Source organism: Lissotriton helveticus, chromosome 4_1 (genome assembly GCF_964261635.1).
Source record: "Lissotriton helveticus chromosome 4_1, aLisHel1.1, whole genome shotgun sequence".
NCBI lineage: Eukaryota > Metazoa > Chordata > Amphibia > Caudata > Salamandridae > Lissotriton > Lissotriton helveticus.
The window spans coordinates 564,979,871-565,005,157 of record NC_136063.1 but is presented as its reverse complement, the minus strand read 5'-3'; the positions used below and the strand labels follow the sequence as shown (position 1 = coordinate 565,005,157).

At 42.7% G+C, this 25,287-nt stretch overlaps 1 protein-coding gene across 1 annotated transcript in view; it reads right to left on the bottom strand.

The window, feature by feature from the left end:
• Positions 1-25,287, bottom strand: part of LACTB2 (lactamase beta 2) — a 216,236-nt gene that overhangs the window by 80,264 nt on the left and 110,685 nt on the right. The window lies entirely within an intron of this gene.

Here is a 25,287-nt window from a genome sequence, read left to right as displayed (position 1 = left end):
AAGTATAACTTTCCCAGAGATTCCTAAAGACCATCAATTATCCGCGGAGTTTTTTCAAGAACTGTTTGTTGACTATAGTGTGAGCCCTGATCAAGTGGCAACCACAATCCTTGTCAGGGTGAGGCACAAGCTAACCCTAAATTAACCTGTGCTCAACCCTCTGGTAGACTGGCACAGAGCAGTCAGGCTTAACTTAGAGGCAATGTGTAAAGTGTGTGTGCAACAATTTAAACAGCAATAAAGTAAAAACCACAAAAAAGATCCCACATAAATTAAAAGTAATTTTTGAAAAATATAACAAGACCAAAACAACAAAAATCTAACCATTAGAACTGGAGACATGCAATTTTTAAGATTTCAGTTAAACTAGTACCAAAAGCACAAGGAACCAACTGTGGATATCTGGCCACACCGAAATGGGACAAAGTCACAAGTTCAGGCCAACCACAATGGAGCGTGGGCCGCAGACATGGACCCAATTAGGCCTGCTGAACAAAGTACCTTAAATCCTGGTTTGCGGAGCGTTGCAGGAGTCTACGTCGGTGATGTGTCGCACAGCCAAAGCGATGCGTTGGTTCCAAGTTGGGGTGAGGCTGCAAGGCAGGGTTACGCATCATCATCGAGGATACTGTCACAGAAGGCTTGCGATGTCAAGTCCGGAGTCGAGGATGCATTGCGCAGTCGGGGCAATGCGTTGGTTCCGAGGAGCTGCGAGTCTGTGGTGCAGAGTCCATCATCGAGGCTGCCGTTGACGAGGGATGTGAGGGCTTGCACCAAGGACGCATTGTGCAGTGGTGGTTCGGAAGCTGCGGCGATGCAAGTCTTTGCGACGGGGAAGATCCACACAGCGGTGAAGATGCATTGGTTCTGCTCAGGTTGTGCCATGCAGCAGAGAAGACGAGTCAGTTCCGCTGGATCCACATAGGCTGGCAAAACACCTTAGACCTACTTCCAAGCGGGTACTTCAAGTTTCGTTATGGCAGTGGGGGACAGCAAGGATTATGTGGTGAGGAGAAAACAAAGAACTACTTATACAGAATATACATTTTAAGGGAGAAGCATACCTTATAGCTTACTGTCACAGGCACAAAAGAAGGCTGAAAAAACATGTAGTAGAAAGTGTAAGCACAAAACACAGAAAATAAGAAGTAGTTACATGTGTCTCCTTTCTAGCAAAAGGCAATAGTAAAAAAGAAAACAAAGAAAATATAGAGTCTAGTAAGTAGATATATATAATCTGCACCTTTGTTCTAGTTTGGAGGAGTATTAATTACGTCTCTATTAACTTCGTAGATATGCCACAGTACTTAATTGAAGACTCCAACATGGCAAAAAAGCAGCATTAGATAAGTAATAATGCAGTGTTCTTCCCATATTAATTTCAAAGTGCGCTTAGCGCGTTACCCCCAAATTGGCACTGTGCGACTTCCGATGCAACAGGCGAGTGATCTGATGGCAGGAAGCTGCAGGAGCAGAAAATTCTATCAGTGAAAAGGATAACATGGATATATATTGATCAGACGTATCGTGTGGAACAAATGTCAAGCTAATGCAATGTACTAGTAACGGTAAATGTGATCAGAAAGATTTGTAATAATTCTCCAATCCGTTTATTCTAGTCTTTTTCTGTGCCCGTTCTACTGGCCTTTGGTAGTCATTTAGTATCATAAGGCTATGCAGCCCCTCTATGTTAGAGAATAATTATAAACTGCTTCCACACATTTATTTGTATTGCACTTCTATTTTGAACACTGCAAAACCTCTTTGCTTCTCGGCGCTGAAAGCTTACACATGGGAAATCCTGCAACCTTTGCTTGATGCTGTGCCTGTTGATTTGGGTATATTGGGCGGAGAAGGCAAGGAGTGGGCGTATTTGTGGACAAGTCTGACAGTAGTTACCGTGGTCGGGGCCCAGTCCATACAATGCCATAACTGGTCGGTTGTAGGTACATTGATTGTTTCCAGTCAGGATTGTTGATGCATATTAAGCAATACACAGACAAGGCACCAAGGCATAGGCATATCGGACAGAGTAAGTGTTAAATTATGTTCAACGTGTGCAGGGTTTGTATTTGTGGGGTTTAAATGGGTAGGTCTTAGGTCTTGCTCTGAACTGCTTCAGAGGTGGGGTGAAGGAGATGTGTTTAGGCAGGCATTTTTTTCAGAGATGAGGTGCCACTGCTGATAATTCTCCGTCATACCTTCGTTTACATCTTGTAACCTTAGGTCACATTTAGGCAGTAGTGTACCATTTGTTTTCTTGCAGCTATTTAGGAGCTGCTTTATGAAGTGGGCAGAGAACATCCAATATGATTCTATTCGTGGGAGCTATTGTAGGCGTCTGGTTCTTTTTATTTAGGCCAAAGATCTTTTTAATTGGATGGCTGGTAGTTTAATATATCAAGCATCCGGCAGTGGTCATGAGTAGGAATGATTTGGAAGGATTTTGATAGGAGGATGGTTTAGGGAGGAAATTCATAGAAAGGAGATCTCTCTTTTTTGAGTCATTTCATTTGTGGATGTATCCCCATTCATACCTCCACGAATTTGATGTCATTGCTCAGGGTTTCAAAGTTGTTGAGAAGCCCAGTGACTGTGAGGTAAATCTGCGTGTCCTCCACTCAGAAGTGGAGTTTGGAGGTGGTGCTAGTGTAGCAGGCCCAAAAGCAATTGAACATTGCCATTGATTGTCGATAAGGTCAACAAACACCCGGATGATATTGAATGTCAATGAGTAGTCAAGAAAATTATGATTATTTATCTTTTAGAAAATCAGCACAGAAATTAACGCCTTCAGTTAGGAGCACAAACTCTCCTCCTAATAAGTTCTTAAAAATGAAGTCTATTGAAGGAGGAGTTCTGAAATAGCTATTGCTTCTCAGATAATATACATTATATTTTTCGAACCTCTTAGACTTGGGCAGAAGGCCAATAACTTAAAAAGTCATTTAAAGAGGGAATCTTCAACTTGCTTGTAGAAGAACCATACCCCATACTAAGGATTATTTTCCCCCCTGCATGCTGACTATTTTGTATCCTTTAATGATTAGGGAGAAGTTTACGAAGTCTGCAGATATAAGGACGCGAGCCAGGACTCTGTCCATCACAAAAAGTGAATATTATGGTCCTCAAGCAAGCGTTTGACATTTAGGGTAAATTTAACTGCCAAGCAGTGATTGATAAGCACCTCTTGCCCACTGGATGAGCAAAAGAAGCATTTTATTTAGAAAATAGTAAGAAAGTGTAAAAGTTTGATGTGAAAAAATAGATTTCTGGGAAATGGTTAACATTCCAATAGCTAGTGAATCCAATGAAGTATGTTAACAGAGGACATACCTTGGTCGCTGCCTATTGGCATTTGATCAAGTGATACATGGTCAGGTCACCAAGCTCTATCGTGTAAGGTGCAAGGAAAAACAAAAAGGGGGAGGGATGTACAAGTGTTTTTGGACACCTTTCTGTTGATTTTGTGGCACTGGTGATGTTCTGTTGTTAAATTCTAAGATGGGCTCAAACAAGATGTAGTGTAGTTCCTATTATCCCAATAGGCTCTGCGCATTGGAATAATACCTTCAATAGTATAGGCCTAGACCAGACGTTAACTAGGTCTACTACTGTCGATATTAGACTTAAAGTTTTGGGTTTGCCAGCTAGCTCAGAGTTCACTAGAAACTTTCTCGAATAGGCAAGGAGGAGTTGAACCTCCCTGGATAGACAAGAAGGGATTTAGTTTCTGACAACCATAGAACATGACAACTTTGCTCTCCCCTAATCAAGAGTGTATCTCTAGAGTCGTGTGAAAACAAAAGACGACTTATTTTACTCAGTCAGTACGTGCATTCTTATTCTCACCAGATTGTAGAGAAAAGGAAGAGACGGGCGTGTTCAATAAAAGATGGTATTTATTGATCAGTCTCTTTTCTCATACAAGAGAAATGGATCGATATTATTGCAATACTTATGGTTAAGTAAAGTGCATACATTAAAAGCAGAAGTATAAAATAATACTGTAAAAACATTGATATGGTTTCTAAGCCATATGAAGGTTTAAAATGAATAAAATAGATACATACATATATACATTTGACTAATCGTACTCAACTGGTGTTTCTAAATACGTCTACCCCGTGTACCTGACCTAAGCCTAATACGTGGGCGGGAATAGAGAGTTACAGTTTTAAGTTAAGTTTGTTTTGCCAAGTGACTGACTAAAGAATTCTCTGCGAGGGGTTATTCAGTTCTGTACCTGGAATCTAGGATGAATGAGGGATGGTATCTCTCGTCTCTGGTCTCGATATTCCAGGCTGCCTGCGAGGGCTACCCGGAAGCGCCGGAGCTGGATTTCTCGGCAGGAGAAAAGCAGCGTGTCGTTCTCAGCGCGTCAGGAAGGCGGGGCTGCGCCAGCGGGGTCTGCTCTGCTCTGGGCTTCGGCAAGTCTGGCTGCTCCGATCTCGTCACCACCGCGTGTGTTTGCATAGGGCAATATCGGTAATATTTATACCTTTAAGGTGCCGAGATTGACGTAAGGATGGACATAGATACGTCAATAAGGATGTCATACGACTTGGTCGTTAGCACATTCTTTTGCTGAAGTTCTCGATGAAATCAAAACAATGGCCGCAGGGTTTTTCCCAGGTTGACATAGGTTTGATTTGTTTTGAGACCTCCGTATGCCTTATCAGGGGCTGGAGGAATATCACTTGTCTAATTAGATGGCAAGCGTTATGACCTAATCAGATAACACGTTCCTGTGCCGTAGTGTGGCTTTCTCAGATAACGGTTCCTGCATCATGGGGGTTTTCAGCATCATGGGCTGGCTGCTAGTTAACTTGTTAACCAGAATAGGGTCAGGAATAGGGGGATCGATACAGAACCTATAGGAATACATCACACCCACTCCACGCTAACTATGGACATATTTACTAATCTATGCATTGTAAAACATACTGTAGAGTATAGTGTATACCTTACCACCCCAAAATACATAATGCATTTTGAAATTATCAAATATACGGAAAAAACAGTCACATGTAATGTATGCACTCAAGCTGTAGAATAATGCTAAAGTAAGCATGCATATGTATACATTAGTGCTAATTGGTGTACGAGAATTTACACATGAAATGGCTCTTAATACAGAAAAAAGGTTCGAGACCATTTCATCACAGAATAAAACAATTATGAACATACCAGCGGGCAGCTAGTGTCTATAAAGTATCTAAAAATAGAAATTTTAGTTCTCTAAGAATAGTTCTTACTTTAAGCAGAGGATAAGTGTCCCGAAAAAATCGTAAAAATATTTTTGGGGCTGCTGAAAAAATTGCTGTCCGTGAACTGGAGGGAAAATTGTTCATGGTATTCTGTTATTAAAGTTGAAGGCCAAATTCAGGGAACGCCGTGTGCGAGCTTGCTCAAAAGTCTCTATTTCTGCTCTGGAGAGAACATCATATCATTTAGACTGTTGAAAAAGCTGTCAACAGCTTCCTGGGAGAGTTCCACTAACTCGGAAAAAGGGGTAACCATGCATTCGTTCGCATGATTGTCTCCATTGGCGTTTAGATTTGAATTGATGACAGAAGGTCGTACCTGATCGATGCTGCTTTCATCTTGAACTTCACTACCCCTTAATCGTGATGGTGAAGCTTCCACGAATGCCGTCATCAGGATTGGTAGCCGTTGAGGGCAGCACAAAGCATGAGCCTTTATTGGACTCAACAATGTTTCTGCATCCATTGGCGCATCCGATTGTAGCGTCAGACAGGTGTCTAACACGCATTCTTCTCCGCATAGCAGGCACCTTAATACAGGTAAAACACATCGATGCCACATCGGTCGAAATGATAGAAACCAAGTCATGTTCAGGTCTCTAAGCCGGGATAGTCCCAGGATTTTTGATATCCGGTCCCGGTATCCAATGGCTCGGATTGTTTCTTCCCTTGTCGCAGGTGTTTTGTCTGTGACATGGTTTGCCATAACGAAATATTAGGACCAAGAATAGGATTCCTGCAATTAGTCCCAAAATGAGGGGAAGTCCGCCAAAAATCGAATGGACGAAATCTGGAAAAATACCCAGTATGGCTTTGAATGGTGTTAATGCCATCGAAAATACTGTCTTAAATACTTGTGAGACTCCACTGGTATCAGAAATATTTAAGATTTCATTCAGGATTTCTGCGAAATGTATGGGGGAATTAGTTGATAATAAGGAGTGTATCTCTGCAGTCGTCCTTGCGACTAGGAGATCATACGTTTCTTTTGATGACGTGAGCCTGGTCGGCGTCTGAAGAAGCACTGGTTTCATTCTGCTTAAAGTGTCTATTCGAATAGAAGTAATTTTCAAGTTGGGCCATGCCCTTGCCTCCCTGTCTGGAAAGGAGCTGGGGAACAATGAGTGTCCACAGCACTTGACCTTCGCAGTCGTAGTTACGAGATAAGGAGTCCCGGGCATAAGACTACAACATCTGCGATCTACAATTAGAATGTAACTCCCATTGTAGAGTCTTTGAAAGAATGGTTCTATCTCTGTTGCAGGTGCGCCTTGCTGGTGACATGAAAGGTTATTTGAGTTCCCTTCACAGGCTCCATGCAAACTAATTCCATTACACAGAAGTGTACCGCTTAGTGACATCGCACAATTATTGCCACTAAGAAACACTTTCTGTCCTTTATTACTGACACATGCATGTGAATAGGGCAGGTTCCATGTTGTTTTAATGTACCCCTTTCCCAATTTTTCGTACATACCAGCCTGTATATATTTTTGGCAGTATTGAAACCTGAAGGTAGATATTGGAATATTAATTATCCCATGTATTATCCATTCACTGACAGGTCGCTCTGACATTGTCACTGGTAATCTTTCGAGTTTCTCAATGCTCAGGATTGTATAATCAGCTCCCTTTTGTGCCATACTGATTTGTTTATCAGTAAGGTTAAAGATATTGAATAGTGACGTTGTGTTGATTAAACGCCAAGGCACATAGCCTGAACGCAGATTTTGTAACGTCCAGCCAAGCTGTACAATAGAACGCAATTGAGACTGACCGTGTTGTAACAACAGTAAGTCTTGCGATATTATGTCGATTGCTGAAGACACAATGCTGTCCAAAGAATAAATTCTGGAGGACAGAGTCATTAACCCATTGTCCACTACAGAAAGTGATTTTTCCAAATTAATACGGTCAATTTCCCGTATTCTTTCTGCTGTTTCAATTTGAGTCACCTTCCAGGCCTCGTTGTATGCTGCATATACAGAGGCTGCTATGAAACGTTTTTGACGCTGTTTGCGCGGTCCCATAATGAAATCACGCAAGTCAGCACCATCAGTAAGTAAAGTTAGGTGTTGCTTAATTTCTGCCAGTGTGGAAGTTTGTAGCCATTGAAGGCATAATTTGCCCACACTGTAGGTGGTTATTATCCCTGGGTGTTGTCTTTGGGAATATCTAGGGTCTGGCCTGGTCAATTTGAACCCCTGTGTTTTGTTCAGGAATCTGTCTTGACAGTTATTAGTATCTGTAGGCCAGATCAACCACTGTTTCCAATCAGGATGTGTTCTGTTTTGGTTTAATACATAATTTACATCTATTTCCTCATCTGTAGAGTTATTGCTGTACATTGTTGGTTTTGGAATAGACGGTTTATTTAAGTCTTTGATTTTGGCTAGGCCAAGACAGGTGGTTTGTTGAACAGTGTCATTTAAAAATATAATTTGTTCTGGGATCATGCAGGCTCTAAACAAAGATTCTACACCCTGTACTTGCCATTCTTTTGTACCCCAAACACTTTTTACTTCAACATTTTTGTCCCAATAATCAAAACCAAAAGTATTCATTTGTTCAAAGAATGAGTCTGAATATATCAATTTCGTGTTTGTTATCATGGTCTTTGTCCCCGTCTTATTTGACAATTTGAAATAAAATGTTTCAGCATTACTTGTGTTAAAACCTGAAAAATATGGATATTTGTCATAAAAGGTTCTTGAGCTTCCTTTTGGAGGGGTTGCACAATGTTCCCATTGATTATAATTTAAAACATTTCTAGGTTGTGCAGATTTATGTAGAAAATGGTTACCATAGTGGTTATAACAGTACATGCTATCATAATTAGTTGAACCCTGCAAATAATCATGTTTGGTAAATTTAGCAGACATTACTAAGTCAGACATCATATTATTTATACTTTCAAAGTGCCAATCATCAGCAAATGAGCTTGGTTTTACAAAGTCACTCAATGAGATCTTAATTTGGTGTGGATATTTCAGGATTTCAACCGGACCATAGATTTCGTAGTCAGTGTTGTCCCATGCTACCCCACCCGGTATAGGATTGGCTGTGAAGTTGACTGAAGAAAGTTCTCTTTTCTCGACGTGTGAAGATGTGTGTGGTTTGAGGATCAAGTTGATTTTCTGACTTGCTGTGTCCATTTTGGCATATTTTCCCTCAATGAAGCGTCCCAAAGTTAGTACCATGATGAGCCAAAGTATGAGGATAAATGCACCAAAACCCACCCAAAATTCGATCCATGGAGAAATCAGATATGTTTCTTTCAGTTGTTTCAAAAGTACTTTAACTTTATCTTTAAAGGTTTTTGTTGATGGCTGTGTTTTTGATTCACTTAGGTCTTCAGAGGAATCATCGAAGTTTATGAAGTAGCCGGATGCAGTTCTGTCAATTGTTCCAATTGCTTCAGGATTATTGTTTCTTGCATATTCATTTGTTACTTCATTGTAGGTTGGTGTGTCTCTGCTAAATGTTTTTATTTGGGTTTTCAGAGGTTTAAGTTCCATTGCATTGTTGCATAGTCCTTGTTGTTCTTGTGTAGGCGTTTCGAATGTGATTAGCCTCTTAGTTAGGACCTCTGTATTGGTAGCAAATCTTGGTGTTCTACTACTTATCGGGAGTCCACTTGGCTTACTGTTTGTTATCGGCCACATGATTGTGGTTTTACCAGGTCGATGGATACAACTCGGTTCTCCTTTTTACCAGCAAGCGGCGGTAGTACAACTGATCTTGTCCCGTTGATAGACAAGACAGGAACTGCTTTTCTGTAAGAAGGCCCAAATTCCTTCTTTACCGCGATCTTTTCTCTGACTAGATCCCCTACTTTTGGAATCCAGACAGGTCTTGCTGGGACAGGTGGTGGTTCTTCAGTGGTTGTTGGCTGTTGTTTCAACTTTAGGTTGCTCAGGTCTTTTCTTGTTTTGTTTAAGTCCTGCAAAATAGCCAAACGATCTTTGATATCAAAGCTTTTTCCCTTCACCACTGAAGTCTGACTGTCAAGGTCAGAGATTAACATCCTAGTTCCAAATAATAATTCGTACGGACTGAATCCCTTCAGAGAATTTCTTGGCAGGTTATTTAGACTACGTTGGACACTTATTAGATGTTTGACCCACCCAGCTCCCGAACCTAATATCCTTTCTGTTATAGATAGCTTTATGCCTTGGTTTTTTCTTTACACCATCCCGTATCCCTCAGGAAGGAAGTGAGAAGAGTCCCGCTGTGCTATGCTCATTTGGCCATGTTTCCCCTCAGGCTGGAGGGCTAGGGTGAAAACAATGGTCAAACGTAGCATGCTTCTAGCGTATATGCCATTTAGACTCGCAAATCTTTGTATAACAGTCCAGACGTCAGCCGAGTGCTGAGGATCTACATTATAAGTGGAAACTAGCCTGTATATGTTAATCGGACGCTTTGCTTTTTACTGTTGATTTTTTCTGGAGTGCAACGCCACGGTAGTATACCGTTTCTCTCGCCACTGCGATCTCTGTTGCAGTCTGGGCATTTTTTTACAAAAATGTCATGCTGCAGGCTCATGCCTGGCCACCAGTACATTGATTGTAATTCTTCCAGAGAATCTTTTAGTTTGAGGTGTCTGAGACCCTCGCCTATGTGTGCGTCTACAATTAACAAAGTTCTCCTGTCCATGTTTGGAATCACTCTATCCCCCACTCCAGGGATTCGAGCAAAAGGGACGGAGTTTGCATCGATTATGTATGTATAATTGAGTGGATAATTGATCGGTAGCGCTGAGCAGTCGCCTTTTGATGACGTTTTCACCGCCAGCACTGTTTCACCGTCAATGTACTTCACTGTATGCTTTTTTCGAGCTACGGAAGCCGATTTAGTTGCTACCGCTGTGGCTGTCTCAGCCAATGAATTCCCTGCAACGTGAACGCCATCACGCTGATGACTCAGTGAGTGTATCACGTGAGTCTTTGGTAGTTCTCTTTGTAACAGAACTATTTGTTCCCAAAGCAGTTTCTGCTTTATTGTTGCATCTGTGTCATCTTTGTAACCGTTTTGAATCCATGTCTGCAAATCCTTGTTATATGATTTGACGCAGTAATATGAATCGGACACTATAAGTGTCGGGAATTCGCGATCCGCATTATCTAGCGCCATTTTTAATGCTAATATTTCAGTTTGTTGTTCTGAATTAGTTTCTACTGAGTGTGTTTTTGTTAATAGAGGTCTTAGTTTACCTCCGCGCCACACTTCTTTTGTAATCTCACATGTGGGGTTGTATGCTTGTTCTCCCCAAACGGAGGGTTGAGCATGTCCGTCTGTATAGATTACACAGGCGTACTGTCGTAATGGCAGAATGTCGATTGGCAGAGGGAATGTTCTTTCATATTCTAGATTTTTTAATTCCTTTAGTTCTGGATCAAAGTAGTAGTATACTTTGTCCGTTGTGATTGAATTCACCCATTGTATCCACTTTGGATTCAATGCTGTGGTTGGTAAATTGCATGGTGTTGTTAATGCCTCAAAGGCTGATTCTGCTGTTCCGACTCTGATATGTCTACCGTCAGCTTTATCTTTTTCTTTCGCTAATGCGGTTTGAACTGCATGAACAATGTTTTCTGTAATGCTGAACCTCTTTTCAGCTTCTGTGTACAAGTGTGACTTGAATGCAATTGGTACCTTTTCTCCCTCATTAGAGGTCAGGTATGTGAATCCGCATCTTCCTGGGATGACTCGAATCACAAGATTGCGTGTGTTATCACGTGTTTCTAATTTTGTTTTAATTAACATGTCTGTTTGTAAAGATCTCAGAATTTCTGTGTGTATTTGAGTCCAATTGGTTCTTTTAAAATCTGGTTTTATTAGATCATAAAGGGGTTTGACCCTTTCTGCGTAATTTGCAATGTATGTTCTTCCGAAATTTAGGAAGCCTAGAATTGACTGTAGGTTTTTTAGTGTTCTAGGTGCTTGGAGTACGGCACATTTCTCTAGGAAATTGTCAGCCAGGCTTTTGCCTTCACTTGATAATTCATATCCTAAGAACAGGACTGTCAGATGGGCAATTCTGGATTTTTTAAAGTTGAATTTGTAACCCTCTGCTGCGAACCCAAGTATTATGGTGTTCACTCTTTTCAAGTGAGTATCCAAGTCATCATCTGTTAAATAAATGTCATCGACATAAGATAATGCTTCGTCATCATATGTTTGTAGTAATTCTGTTACTCTCGCTGAGAATACTCCCGGGCTGTTCTTGTACCCCTGGGCTAACCGACAGAATTGTTTTTGAGTGCCATTTATTGAGAACGCAGACAAATATCTGCTCCCTGGTGCTATGTTTTGACAAAAGAATCCATTAGAGATGTCTAATGTTGTTTTGTATTTTTTGCGCACTATGTTATTCATTAGTGCAGCACTATGCGAGTTTTGCACTGCAAAAGTTTTGCAACATGAGTTAAGGTGTCGGTAATCCAAAACTAGACGGTATGAATTGTCTGGTTTGGAGACCGGAAACAAAGGGTTGTTCATTTGTGAGGTGCAAGTTTCAATCACCCCCTGGTATTCTAGCTGATCTAGGATTTCTTTTACCTGTTTTTTAGCTTCTTGCTTAATTGGGTACTGCCTTTGTGCAGTAGGTTGTGATTTTAACTGGATTTTGTGAGGAGGAGAGTCCTCATCCCATCCTACATGATTTTTATATAAAGCGGGAGCTTGAGCTACTGCCCACTTTCTGGAAAGTGTGTATTTTTTATGAATTGGGATATGATTTGAGAAGGCCGGCATAATTATTTCTTCGCCATGAGGGCAATCCCTGACAAACTCTGGTGGCCAGTCTTTTTCAGCTAGAAGGATGTCATAGCCCTTGGAGAGATTATCCCAAAATAGTCCCCTTATTTTTCTAGTCTTATCCCCTTCTATACATAAAGTTATTTCATATATTTTGTGAGGTTTGCTAACTCTGGTGTCTGCAGTTTCCACTTGAAGATATTCATTCGTGTCCACTGTCTCCAGATGATTCATAAGGACTTTGCGAGCTATGCTCACTTCTGCTGCGCTGTCTAGCACTGTCTGAGCCCATTCTCCGTTTTTCAGTTGTGTCCTCAGTATTCTCGGCATTGTTAACTATTTTAATGCTGGCTACCTTCTTTTTTGGAAATTGTAATTTCTTTTTTAGATGAGCAGGTTCCTTGTCTTTGGACTTGGCGTGCTCTTCTCTTTGTTCTGATCGTCCTCTTCTTTCCGATTTCTGCGAGGAAGTCTGAAAAGATTGAGAGGGACGTGTATCAATTTCTTGATATCTATCAGGCTTTTTTATATTATCCCTATTTCTAAGGTTATATCTTTTCCCAGAGGGGTCACTTTAGGGGGACCTGTGTCTTTGGTTAGGAGATTTTTCTCTCCGCCTAGGAGACCTTCCTCTGGACTGGAATTTCTTTTCTTTAGGATTGGATTGTTTGTTTCCATCCCAGCTCTTATTTTGTGAAGTTGAATTATTATTAAAAAATATTTTTTCGGGACTTTCAATCAGTTGTGGTTTTACTGGTATTTCACCTAAACTATCTCTACCTAGTTCCTCATAGGATTTTTCTATAATTCTGGCAATTTCAGCTGGTTGGTCTGCTATATCTGTCTCCTTTAACCTCTGGCGGATCGCCACGTTTGCTGCTTCTCCCTTTATGTTGGCTAATAATATAGCCGAGACCTGCTTGAAGTCTTTTAGTAATTTCATACCAAGAGTTAAGGCAGGTTCTGGACCGTATTCGTCTTGAATTTGTTTTAGCACATCTGGTATTACCGAAATGGATAGAACACCATGCGTTTTTGTGTAGATGGAAGCAAAGACTGTACCCCAAGTGTCGCAGTCCTCCACGTGTGGTGCGATTCCCATTGGAAGACAGATAGTCAGAATCCTGTGTTTTTCTAACGGGGTGGTGTCTGGAAACACCGCCTCTATTTGGGTGATTTTTTGTGCTAACCAGAATGGTATTTGTTCCCGTTTAGCCGGTACTTTACCTAGGCAGGACTGTATGTTCTGTGGTGTAATTTTATTTGTGTTCCCCTGGTGAGGGGTCAGCTGTGGAATTTTAATTGCTGGTTGTATTGTTGAAGTCCGCATCACATATTGGACTAATTGTCTATGTACTTTTATTAATTGTTTTAGCTGTGTTAAAAGCTCTGGTCCAGGCATTCTTTCGATGTCTGGATGTGGTGTGTATCCGGCTAGGACCGGCCACGTTGCTCCTGGTCTTCCTAAGGGACCGAGCCTGGTGATGTGATTGTTATGTTTTAGGGCGCCATTAAATAAGAGCAGATGCTCTTGAAATTTAAGTGGTACTTCCACCTCCTCGAAAGGAGTGTAAATATCAGGAGGTTCCTCTGTTTTGTAATAGTGGAAGTACTTTGTTACAGCATTTGCTGCTGGAAAGTTTATCCATGTGTTGAATACCTCTGTCTGCCGATATTCGTGTGCCTCAATTACGAATATGACTGTGCCACCTCTAGGTGTCAGTCCATTTTCTATAAGTTTTAAAGTTATAGATTTCCTTTTGATGACCGGGATGAGTATTATATCCTGGTCTGCGTCTTGCATAGCAGTATCAGCTGCTGCGAGTTCAGTTGCTATTCTAACTGCCTCTCTTTCCTCATCACTGTCTACCATTTTACCGACAGGAAGGTTATTTCTTTTGTTTGCAGATCAGGTTTCTTATGGAAACAAAGATTAGATGCACAATATTTTGGAACAGTGTATCCTTCAACGTTGACTAAACCAAGAACCATACATAGGAGTTCCCTCCTGCGAGGTCTGGCGGATATAACCTTTCGCCCACTCCAGACGTCTTTGGAGTATTATGGGGAAAAGGGGTCTGAGTGAAAAAGCACGACTGAGTTACTCTAAATGTCTTACGTTAGTTTTATCGCCCTTCCAAACGCGTTGGGCGCCATGTAGTGTAGTTCCTATTATCCCAATAGGCTCTGCGCATTGGAATAATACCTTCAATAGTATAGGCCTAGACCAGACGTTAACTAGGTCTACTACTGTCGATATTAGACTTAAAGTTTTGGGTTTGCCAGCTAGCTCAGAGTTCACTAGAAACTTTCTCGAATAGGCAAGGAGGAGTTGAACCTCCCTGGATAGACAAGAAGGGATTTAGTTTCTGACAACCATAGAACATGACAACTTTGCTCTCCCCTAATCAAGAGTGTATCTCTAGAGTCGTGTGAAAACAAAAGACGACTTATTTTACTCAGTCAGTACGTGCATTCTTAGTCTCACCAGATTGTAGAGAAAAGGAAGAGACGTGCGTGTTCAATAAAAGATGGTATTTATTGATCAGTCTCTTTTCTCATACAAGAGAAATGGATCGATATTATTGCAATACTTATGGTTAAGTAAAGTGCATACATTAAAAGCAGAAGTATAAAATAATACTGTAAAAACATTGATATGGTTTCTAAGCCATATGAAGGTTTAAAATGAATAAAATAGATACATACATATATACATTTGACTAATCGTACTCAACTGGTGTTTCTAAATACGTCTACCCCGTGTACCTGACCTAAGCCTAATACGTGGGCGGGAATAGAGAGTTACAGTTTTAAGTTAAGTTTGTTTTGGCAAGTGACTGACTAAAGAATTCTCTGTGAGGGGTTATTCAGTTCTGTACCTGGAATCTAGGATGAATGAGGGATGGTATCTCTCGTCTCTGGTCTCGATATTCCAGGCTGCCTGCGAGGGCTACCCGGAAGCGCCGGAGCTGGATTTCTCGGCAGGAGAAAAGCAGCGTGTCGTTCTCAGCGCGTCAGGAAGGCGGGGCTGCGCCAGCGGGGTCTTCTCTGCTCTGGGCTTCGGCAAGTCTGGCTGCTCCGATCTCGTCACCACCGCGTGTGTTTGCATAGGGCAATATCGGTAATATTTATACCTTTAAGGTGCCGAGATTGACGTAAGGATGGACATAGATACGTCAATAAGGATGTCATACGACTTGGTCGTTAGCACATTCTTTTGCTGAAGTTCTCGATGAAATCAAAACAATGGCCGCAGGGTTTTTCCCAGGTTGACATAGGTTTGATTTGTTTTGAGAACTCCGTATGCCTTATCAGGGGCTGGAGGAATATCGCTTGTCTAATTAGATGGCAAGCGTTATGACCTAATCAGATAACACGTTCCTATGCCGTAGTGTGGCTTTCTCGGATAACGGTTCCTGCATCATGGGGGTTTTCAGCATCATGGGCTGGCTGCTAGTTAACTTGTTAACCAGAATAGGGTCAGGAATAGGGGGATCGATACAGAACCTATAGGAATACATCACAAAGACTTTGTAAGAGGAAAGCAGGAGATTGGGGTTAGTCCTAAAGTAAGGAAATGTGATGCTGCTGTCTAGGGCACTCATTGGTTAAGGTTGCCAGAGGTGTCCCCATTATTGAGGAAGTTTATGCATAAGCATCCCACTTCACCCAGAGTTGCCCAAATCCTTGTAGAGATCCAGTTTTAGTTCAACTCTGTTCTTCAGCTTGTGTGGCTCCACAGTGGACACTGAGATCTCAAGAGTGCCCATAGTCTGTGCCAGCACAATTTAAAAAAAGATGCGCTTAGTTGGTGTAGGCAGAGAAGGGCTAGGAAAGTTCGGCTAAAGTGACGATTTGATCCACTGGCACACATAAATACAGAGGAGGGCCCTTCTTCTGAATTTACACGCTGGAAATTTCATTGTTTCTTCCCCTCTTCCTTTTCTTCTTCTGCAGTATATCCCTATGTATTTAGGATCTGAGGCAGGTATTCGGCTTTGAGTCAGTGTCTTTAATGCTATGGTAAATAAGCAGGGTCATTCCGTGTGACTTTTGCACAGGGGAGCTACCTGGTAGACCAGCTATTAAGTGCCACAGTAATGAACATACTACTGGTCAAAACACTTGGACAACTCTGTTGGACATGCTGTCTCCTATGGGGATCAGGTACAACAGAAGCTGAACTGGGGTGCTGAAGCTGGGTCACTGTCACGGCGTAATATTAATGTGTGTTTTTGTATTGCTGCCCCCTCCTGCATTCAGATGGCGGCAGTACATACAACTGGCGTCTGGTGTTGGACCTGCCTACCAGAAAGCACTGAGCCAGCTTTTCATCGCACGAAAAAGTGACATTGGCCAGAATAGAAGGTGTTGCAGTATTACTACAAAAGCGGTCATTACTACTTTTTGAAAAATGTCTCGTTGGGCAGAGATGAACTTGGACAAATGCTCTTCTGGCAAAAGGAAACCAGCAGAGGGTGATCTGCAGCATTTGTTGTTGTTAGTAAGAAAGTGGCTGCTGAGTTCAGTGGCACTGTCTCTAGGAGTCCAGTGTTAATATCTGAGCTCTCTGTTGTAAGGTCGAATGGGGTAAGTTACATTTCCTGGCTCCCACCTAACTTTTAGGAGATTAACCCAATCCCGGATTGAATGAGGTCAGGTTCTTTTCTAATATTTCCTGGTCTGCAGGGGTTGACTCTCTCTTCAGATACCAGACTGGGTTATTTGAGTAGTATCTTCTGCTATAAAAATAGTTTTGTCTACATCATTTGGGCAGGAAAGGGCTGTGAAGACTTTGATGAGGAATCCAACTTTTAAGTGTAGGATAGTGCAACACTGGAAAGCACCTATGGTGCTTTCTTGAAGTTAGGAAACAATGTGAAACGTGATTTAGGTATGCCATATTGTATTCAGTACAACATATATCACTACTAGAGCTTTGTTTTTGTAACTCACAAACTCATATAATTAGACTGTCCTGTTTTAGGTTTAAACCACCTACAATTACTGATAAAACCCAACCAAAAGGGAAATAGCCTTCTTCAGTGTAAACATGTAAACACTGAGAAAACACCTGCACAACCACAAACTAAATGCCATTCAAAGAAAGGATAAGGAGAGTGAAAGAGTCATTTTTATTTCTTCCTGAAGGGGCTAGTGCAATGTAACTTTGTTATACAAGGTAGCAGCAAGAAAGACTGGGTTAACATTATTTTGCTTGAGTTTTGTTGTTTCGGAATGTCACTAAAATATTGTTTCTTCTTCCTTTTGCTTTTTTCAATTTTGTGATCTGTGGTCTAATGATGCATGGTTTAGAAGCATGTTTTAGGTCTTGTTTAATTATTTTATGAACTTTAGAAAATCAGGAAATATCAAATCATATTTGATATTTTGGCTACATTTGATTATTTCACCGATAGGTAAAATGGCTGGTTTCATAAGAATCTTTCCCAATATGTGCCATCCCATTTACCCACAGAGAATGGGTAAAAACCCTTAATACATCAGCCCCCTTTTATAGTGAGTCAGTATAGATAGTAGGTGAATTACCAAACTCCCCAGGCTTTAAACATTCAATGCAAGATGTAGTGAAAGGTATATGGGAAACAAGTGCTATCACCAAGCATCTGGGATAGTGGTGAAAACATGACACCAGACTTTTGGAAAACATGGAACGCAGTGTCACTTGGAATGGTGCTGCAAAAAGTTATTTCCAAGTTCAACAAAGATTGTATTGATATTGTTTGTATTTGCAGGGATTCAGCTACATATATGAAAACGTTGTGTAATGACCTGTCAAAATTGATACCTGAGATAAAGTACTTCCCTGTAAGAGATCCTTGTTTGATAGTATGCTGAAAGCATCTTTACAATCTTCAGAGTGAATGAAGAATGCTATTGACTTTTTAGTCCATTCTGGTGCACTGTTTTGTTATTCGCGGGAACTAAAATGCAACTATTTCTCATGTTGTGCTTTGTGTGGCATCAAAGAAAGAGTCATCCCAACTGTGTCACTTAGCTGTTAGTTCTTAGTCCTAGAGGCCGTGGATGCTATAATATCCATGTGGCAACCGTTTACAGAATTTATGCTGAGTGATGATGCCAAAGACAAGAAATGTGAGGGCACAGACAGAGAAATGGCAAGAAGGGCCTGACGAAAGACAGTAGGAAAGAAAGGTTAGGTTTGCTGTGTTTATATTGTAAGTGATAGTGATTTCATCATACACTTGAGGGCCTCTTCTTAGTGGGAACAATAATATTTTGGCTGCTTCCTGAAGAGTCAGACTATTATAATGTATCAAAAAATAATGCCCCCACCCACTTTGTCCCAGTCCTTTATCACTCAGCCTGGAAACAAGGCAAAGACTGCAGATACCCGTTTTTAGATAACAACGAACGTCTGTATTGGCTCCAGCGTCACCAACACATTTGCGAGCAGTGCCTTATTAAAAGGAATCAGCTCTTTAAAGGCAATACAAGTGGCATAAATTGGATAAAGTCCTCTGTTACAGAACCTAATGGGGAAGGTTGAGTTATTTGAAATACAAGTATTATTATTAGAAATAAGGATTATGGGACATTTCCCGTGTGTGTTAAATTTCCATTTTTACAGTTCATAAACATTGTGGGGAGCGTTAGACTGCTGACACAAACATATAGTAACTTTTAAAGTGTGAAACTCCATGTCTTGATTACAGTCGGAGTTGTTGAGGTCAAGACATGTGAAACAACAGGTGACAAGCCAGAGCAGGCGCATGTTTTCTAAAATTTCACAAGTCCTCTTTCTGTGTACATGGACAAACCAAGGTTATTTGTACATTTACCCTTGTTTTTAACTGCGCACAGAAAGACGAAATAGCCTCAGAAAGAATTAAACTCATTAATTTCATATTTATTAAGAGATGGTATAGTCCCTGTAGTCAGTGCCCAAGAGGAAGTGTGTGCAGAATGTACACATCCGACATGGCGTTATACTTCATTACGTCATTCTCGCTGATCATTCTTTCAACTTTAAAGTATGAGCGGGTGAGTCCTGCGTGCCGGGATTTGAAACTGATCTGTAGGGGGAAAGTTTGACTGTCAGCCAACTACGGTTTTATTTTGCCGACGTCTAAAAACAAAGTAGCTCTCGTCTTGCTGGCCAAGTTCTATTTTATAAGTGCTTTCCACCGTTACGTAAAGTCCAGTGCTTAATTTGTGTAAAAAATAAAAAAAAAGTGCCAGGGCCCTGTCAGGAGGCCACCCCAGCTTGCATCACCCATTGCCACTGCCGTTGCTGCGAAATGACAGTACTTACACAACTATTAGCCATCACACTACTATTACAAGTTTGACAATTCACACTGTTGAAAGCACCCTAAAGCAATGAGAATGGCTTTGGGGGTTAGGGGCGAGGCAGGTATTAGTTGTTTTAATGTCTAGTTGCTTAATACAAAACCCGCTGTTGTGGTCATATCTATATTATGCAAACAGCGCCACCATATGGTAGCGGTCATAAGTCCCGGTGTTGTCAATTAAGTGCCAGTGCCAAGCACCGGAAAGCTCAAATTAAGCACTGAGAAGCAGACCTGAAAGGGGGTGTACGGTACACATTACACAAAACCTGTCAGCTGCAGGCTGTTACATCTCCAAGGCAGTACAGCTTGGTGGGCAAAGTGCCATATGCATGTGGGCATGCCCCCTGTGAATCCGTACCCTCAGGGCTTTAAGTGGACCGGGTTTTGCTGGTGCTCAGCACCGGCAGTTCTAAACAGCAGGTGCTGAAACGGGTCTCTATTGGGCTCCCCATTTTTACCCTCAGGGGTGAAACAAAATTATAACTCGTCTACCTTGTCGTAGGTAAACACACTTACTGTATTATATATCTGGATTCAATCACAGAAGCAGCAAAATGCCAGTCGGGTGGCACACTATGCTAAACACAGATTTTTAGCTTACACGTTTTAAGCCACACCCTTAACTGCATCGGCCACGCCCCTTCCATAGATCCCCCAGTTTGTTCATCCCACTTAAAGCCCTGTGTACCCCCCTCTGTATGCAAACATGCTACGATGATTCAGCATTAACTGCCAGCAGAATGAAGCCACATAAAGCGATCAGAAAAAACAGCTGTCAAATGTCTAGTCTTGGAAGATTTGGCTGGTTTCCCAGTGTCCGGTCAGCTGGTGGGAAGACCCGTGGGGACTTCTAAGTAGGGTCACAGAAACCCCATTTTGGGGGCCTGAAGGGATACCATATTTATGTATTCTGCCTGAAAGTGGCATTTGCTTAGTGGACATGCCCTGCCGGGTGGGAAACAAGACAACTTGGCTAACATACCTGCCTGTGCAACCAGGCATAATTGTCAAGTAGTAAATTGTACAGCGGTCTTGTACAATGTGGGCACTGATGTCTGTAATACCCTTCAGAATCAGTAATGGTTCCATTACCTACTAGTAATCTTCATGACCAAGCCGTAGTGCTTCCCGTCCCAGTTATTAGAAAAAGAGGTGGCCCAGCCCCTTTCACAAGCAATCCAATCCAAACCCTTTCTTTAGCTTTTTTACTTACATCATCCCCTGATGGTAACCGGCAGTTATCAACCAAAGTGAACTGTAGGTGCCATATTAGCTTTGGGGGGAAGGTGGGGTTTGCACTGGGATGAAGAGCACTATGACTAGGTCATGGTCTTGGTTATGGTTCCATTACTTACTGGTAATAAAGATTACCATTAAGTAATGAAACCACTACCCCGTCGTCAGTGCACCTCATCGTAGTTATTACACATTGTGGACATACAAAAGCTAATAACCAGGCACCAGAGCTACCAATATGCTGGAAACTTGTATTATATGATATTGTATACAATTACTTCATTACTGCCATTAGAACACCAGAAGAAAAAGATTTAAATATAATCTGTAATGCGAGACAAAAGTATTTGTGGTGGACCCGTCACTGCCCTACATATTTATTGTAATGCCACACCCGCTGCCTCTGACCAGGAAGTGGAAACTGTGATAGTAGAGCAACTCTGCACCTGTTACAGAACCTCACATCCTGCAGATAGATAGAGTTGGGAAACTGCCTCTTTTACCCAGCTACTCAGGGTCTCTTTTGAAACATTATTCCATCTGTTTGCTTCCCAATGTGAGAGATACAAAGAATTTGAACCTCTGAATTCTTTTGTTCTTTTTAAATACACCAGGAATACCCTTTTTATATCCAATTCCACTAGAAGTGAATGAGCAAAATCTTCATCAGATGCTGGAAAAATTAACTGCTGAGGACAATTACATTTCTGAACCTTTGACCTAAATTTGGGGTCTGGCCTAAGTACTCCCTCATAGCCTACTGGCCGAAGTAATCACAACCAGCAAAGCCACTTTCGAAGATACTGTCAGAGCGAACCATAGGCGTCTATTGACAGGTTCCACATGAAGGAGCCGGCACCAACTACGTTGGGAAATCCATTTCCCAGCAGCATTTGGGAGAGTGACATCCGACGCACCATCGTGCGCGATGTCGAGAAACCCAGCTATAGAAGGGGGAAGCGGCAGACATAGCTGCCTATTAGTCATTTTCCAAGGCATTTGGGTTGCTGTTCCTGGTCAGGTAAGGGTGCTGTAAGCACTGTTTCAAATTTACATGAAGGTCCTTGTTCAATGGACATACTTTGCTGAGTTGGTGATTTACCCATTTTGCACATATATCTTCCTGCGTTGGCGAGTTCTCTTTCAAAAGGGGCTCATACGAGAGAGTAAGGTGTGTTCTGCTTTCATGAGCTCCATATTCGTACTTTTTGCTGGGCTACTTTTTTCTTCGTGTTCTTCCATATTGGCGAATCACGTCCTGTGGCTTATGCAGGGAAGATAAATCACAGGCATTATTTTTACCCGGACAAGGAGGTATCGGAGAGTGATGATAACTCTCTGTATACCAGGCATCACCTACTAGTGTGATATGATATTATTGGATAGGTGTGGTTCCAGTAGGGAAACAGAGTCATACCTGCGTTTGTGTGTTCATTGATGGAATTTATGAATAACAATTAGGGACACGTTTCCCTTCCATTTACTTTGCTGATTCTTATTTACAACTTATCTAATCAGCGTTTGACAAATCTTTCTGTTTCCCTCAACAGGGGTGGTCAGTAGTAGATGATTTTGCCCTGAGTTTTCCATTCTCTCTTTTGGCCTTCCCCACCTGATACTAAGGGTAGATGTGATGGGAACTGTATTCTTTTTTTTTTGGGGGGGGAGGGGGTGTTGAGCTCTCATAGACACAGAGGTCCTTACTTATCTTTTGTTTCCTTGTTACAGTATTGGTGCTGAGGAGTGATCACCCGCTCACCTCCCTGTTATGAGGTCACAGCTTTTTTCCTTTACAGGTAGTTGCAGGGGTTTCAATTACTTCTATAGTCATTCAGAGTAGTAGTTTTGCTTCCATTGAAGAGTATCACTGTATTCTATTTTTGTTTTCACAGGTCTCCCTCCCGGCAGTCCCTATCCTTTCCTTTCCCCGCTTGACCATCCTAAAGTCTGCGTGTATAAATATTCCAAACTTGGGGCTGTTGAGAGGTGGGCCCCTCTGAGCATCGGTTCGACCCGGAGGATACGCTTTGAACTGGACAATACCCACAAAATAGCTGCAGTATCCAGTGATTCAAAGGTTTTTGCCTGTACACCCTTCGAGAATACCAATAAAACCCTATTCATAATTGGACCAGGATTGACAGGCTTCCCAAACCTGAAACATTTTAGAATCTTTGACACCAATGGGAATACTTTAGAAATATCTGACTCTCTAAAGGCTGTAACTGCTGACCATTGTGGAGACAAAGTGAATAGTGCCAAACCTGGTAGAAACCTGTCCATGCAAAAATTCTGAATCTGAAACTGATTACTTGGTTTTGCTTCCAAACTCTCAGCTTGGCACCATTTTTAAGCCAATGTTTGGAATAGGACTGGAGAGACAACAGCTTTCTTGTCTACTGAATATCAGCTGCAACTTCCCTAGACCATTCTAATAAAAGCAAGCCTGTCACTGTCCATGCCATTAGATATAAACTCAACAGCTGTTTTTGTGAAAGCTTCGAAAATAAATTGGAGGTAGAGGGTTCAGTTGAAGATGAAAACATTGTCCTACAGCAAGTTGTTATAGTAGTGGAAACCACAGTATGCGTGGTGAAATGGAGCAATTAAATTCACCTCCATATTCTTTCCTTGAACTTTCTGCAGAACTATCAGAAGAAATGGTATTGGAGGACATGTATACAATATTCTGCTCAGCCAAGGGATCGATAGGGCATTCACTCCCCACAAATTTAGGCACTACTTGCCCGAGTAGAATTGGAGAAGTAAGGCATTGTTCTGAGATGTAAATAAATCCAACCACAGATTTCTGAACAACTCCATTATTTTTGAAACACCAATGGATTCAGATGGATTGATATAGAGAATGAAAAGTTGCAACTTTGAGTCTTTCCGATTGATTGTTGGCCCTCGCCGGGATATACAATGCATTGAAGGACAAGTGGACTTTTGCACTAAAAGCTTGTCACTAATTTTGCCAGTGCTTTCTTCCTTGTTCCCCCGACCACCTGTTCAAGCAGCTCTTTGCTACTTGATTGTTGGTTCAGATTAGAACTGCCTTAACTTGTAGGTGATACGCAAACTGCTGAAGTGCCTACTAGAATGCCTTAATGTGTTGCCTACCCCTTTAACCTCCTACTGTTCAACTCCCACTCTATTTGCTCCCTAACCCCATGCACTTGCATCAGATATTGGGATCCTGAAAGTGAACTACCTTTTGTAGGTTGAGCAGTAGCGGTCGGCAGTAGGTGTTTCTGTAGGGCTGTGTCGTGGGCAGGAGGAGGGGCAGGGTGGGGGGAAATAATGTATGGATTATGGAGTTTTACAGGTAAGTAAGTAAAACTCCGTAATCCATACATTATTTCCCCCCACCCTGCCCCTCCTCCTGCCCACGTCACCGCCCTACAGAAACACCTGCTGCCGACCGCTACTGAGGTTGAGTGAATATAACCACCATTGTAGGCGGTCTATCACTTTGGCTGATGTTGGACCCGGCCTCGTGGCGTGGTCCCACTCCTCCTGCATAGCGGGCCCTGGACAACAGCAACCCCTATCCCCCGGCAGAAGGCTGTCCCCTCCGAACTTCACGAGAGCCGCCAACCCTGGCGACCCCCGGCTCTCCCCCTCGGGAGCCCGGTGAACCCTGCTCGCCCCACTCTGCGGATCCAACCCCGATTCCGGCCCACCATTTCAGGCCCCGACTCCATCTTGGACCCTGCACGCACGGACCACGTGGCCTCGGCCCGACCTCGGCCACGGCCCCAGCGAAGCCCCGACATCGAGGCACCAGGATTCAACCAGGTGGTAGAGCGGCCACTTGACAGATCTGAGAGAAGGGGAGTTTCGATGGGCCCCCAGCCGTCGCTGGACGCTTGGTTTCGATCGCCCTCCGGCCTCCCTGGGCGCTGGCTCTACCCCCCTGCTGGGAGTCTGGACACTCTCATCCCGGCCCCTCTGACCCCCAGGCGCGAGGGTCCGGACATCAAAGGGCTCCAGACCTATATCTGGGGCCGCTCTGGGATGGGTCAGTAGTTGTATCCTGGAGTCGAGAGCCCTGCTGACGCTGTCGCGGCTGACCCCGAGAAGAACTCGCTGAAACCCTGAACCTTTGGAGTCCTGCTGGCGCTGCCGCGACCCAACCTCGCTGAAATCATCTTTGGAGTCCTGCTGGCGCTGGCGCGGCCCAACCTCGCTGAAATCATCTTTGGAGTCCTGGTGGCGCTGCCGCGGCCCAACCTCGCTAAAACCATCTTTGGAGTCCTGCTGGCGCTGCCGCGGCCCAACCTCGCTGAAATCATCTTTGGAGTCCTGCTGGCGCTGCCGCGGCCCAACCTCGCTGAAACCATCTTTGGAGTCCTGCTGGCGCTGCCGCGGCCCAACCTCGCTGAAATCATCTTTGGAGTCCTGCTGGCACTGCCGCGGCCCAACCTCGCTGAAACCATCTTCGGAGCCTGCTGCCGCGGCCCAACTCCTTGCGGAACCCCCCAGCTCGAGGATTGAGAGCTGAGCGAAGGGTATCCTCGTGCCAGACTGGTGTTAAGACTGTCCCGCTACCCTTTTCCCCACTATTACCGAGACTCTGAGGATCCCTCAATCCGGTGTACATATTACCGAAGGAACCAATCATTAATGCTGATAAAGATTCTAAGAAGTACTCTCTTGTGTGGTGTCCCTTTGTAGTG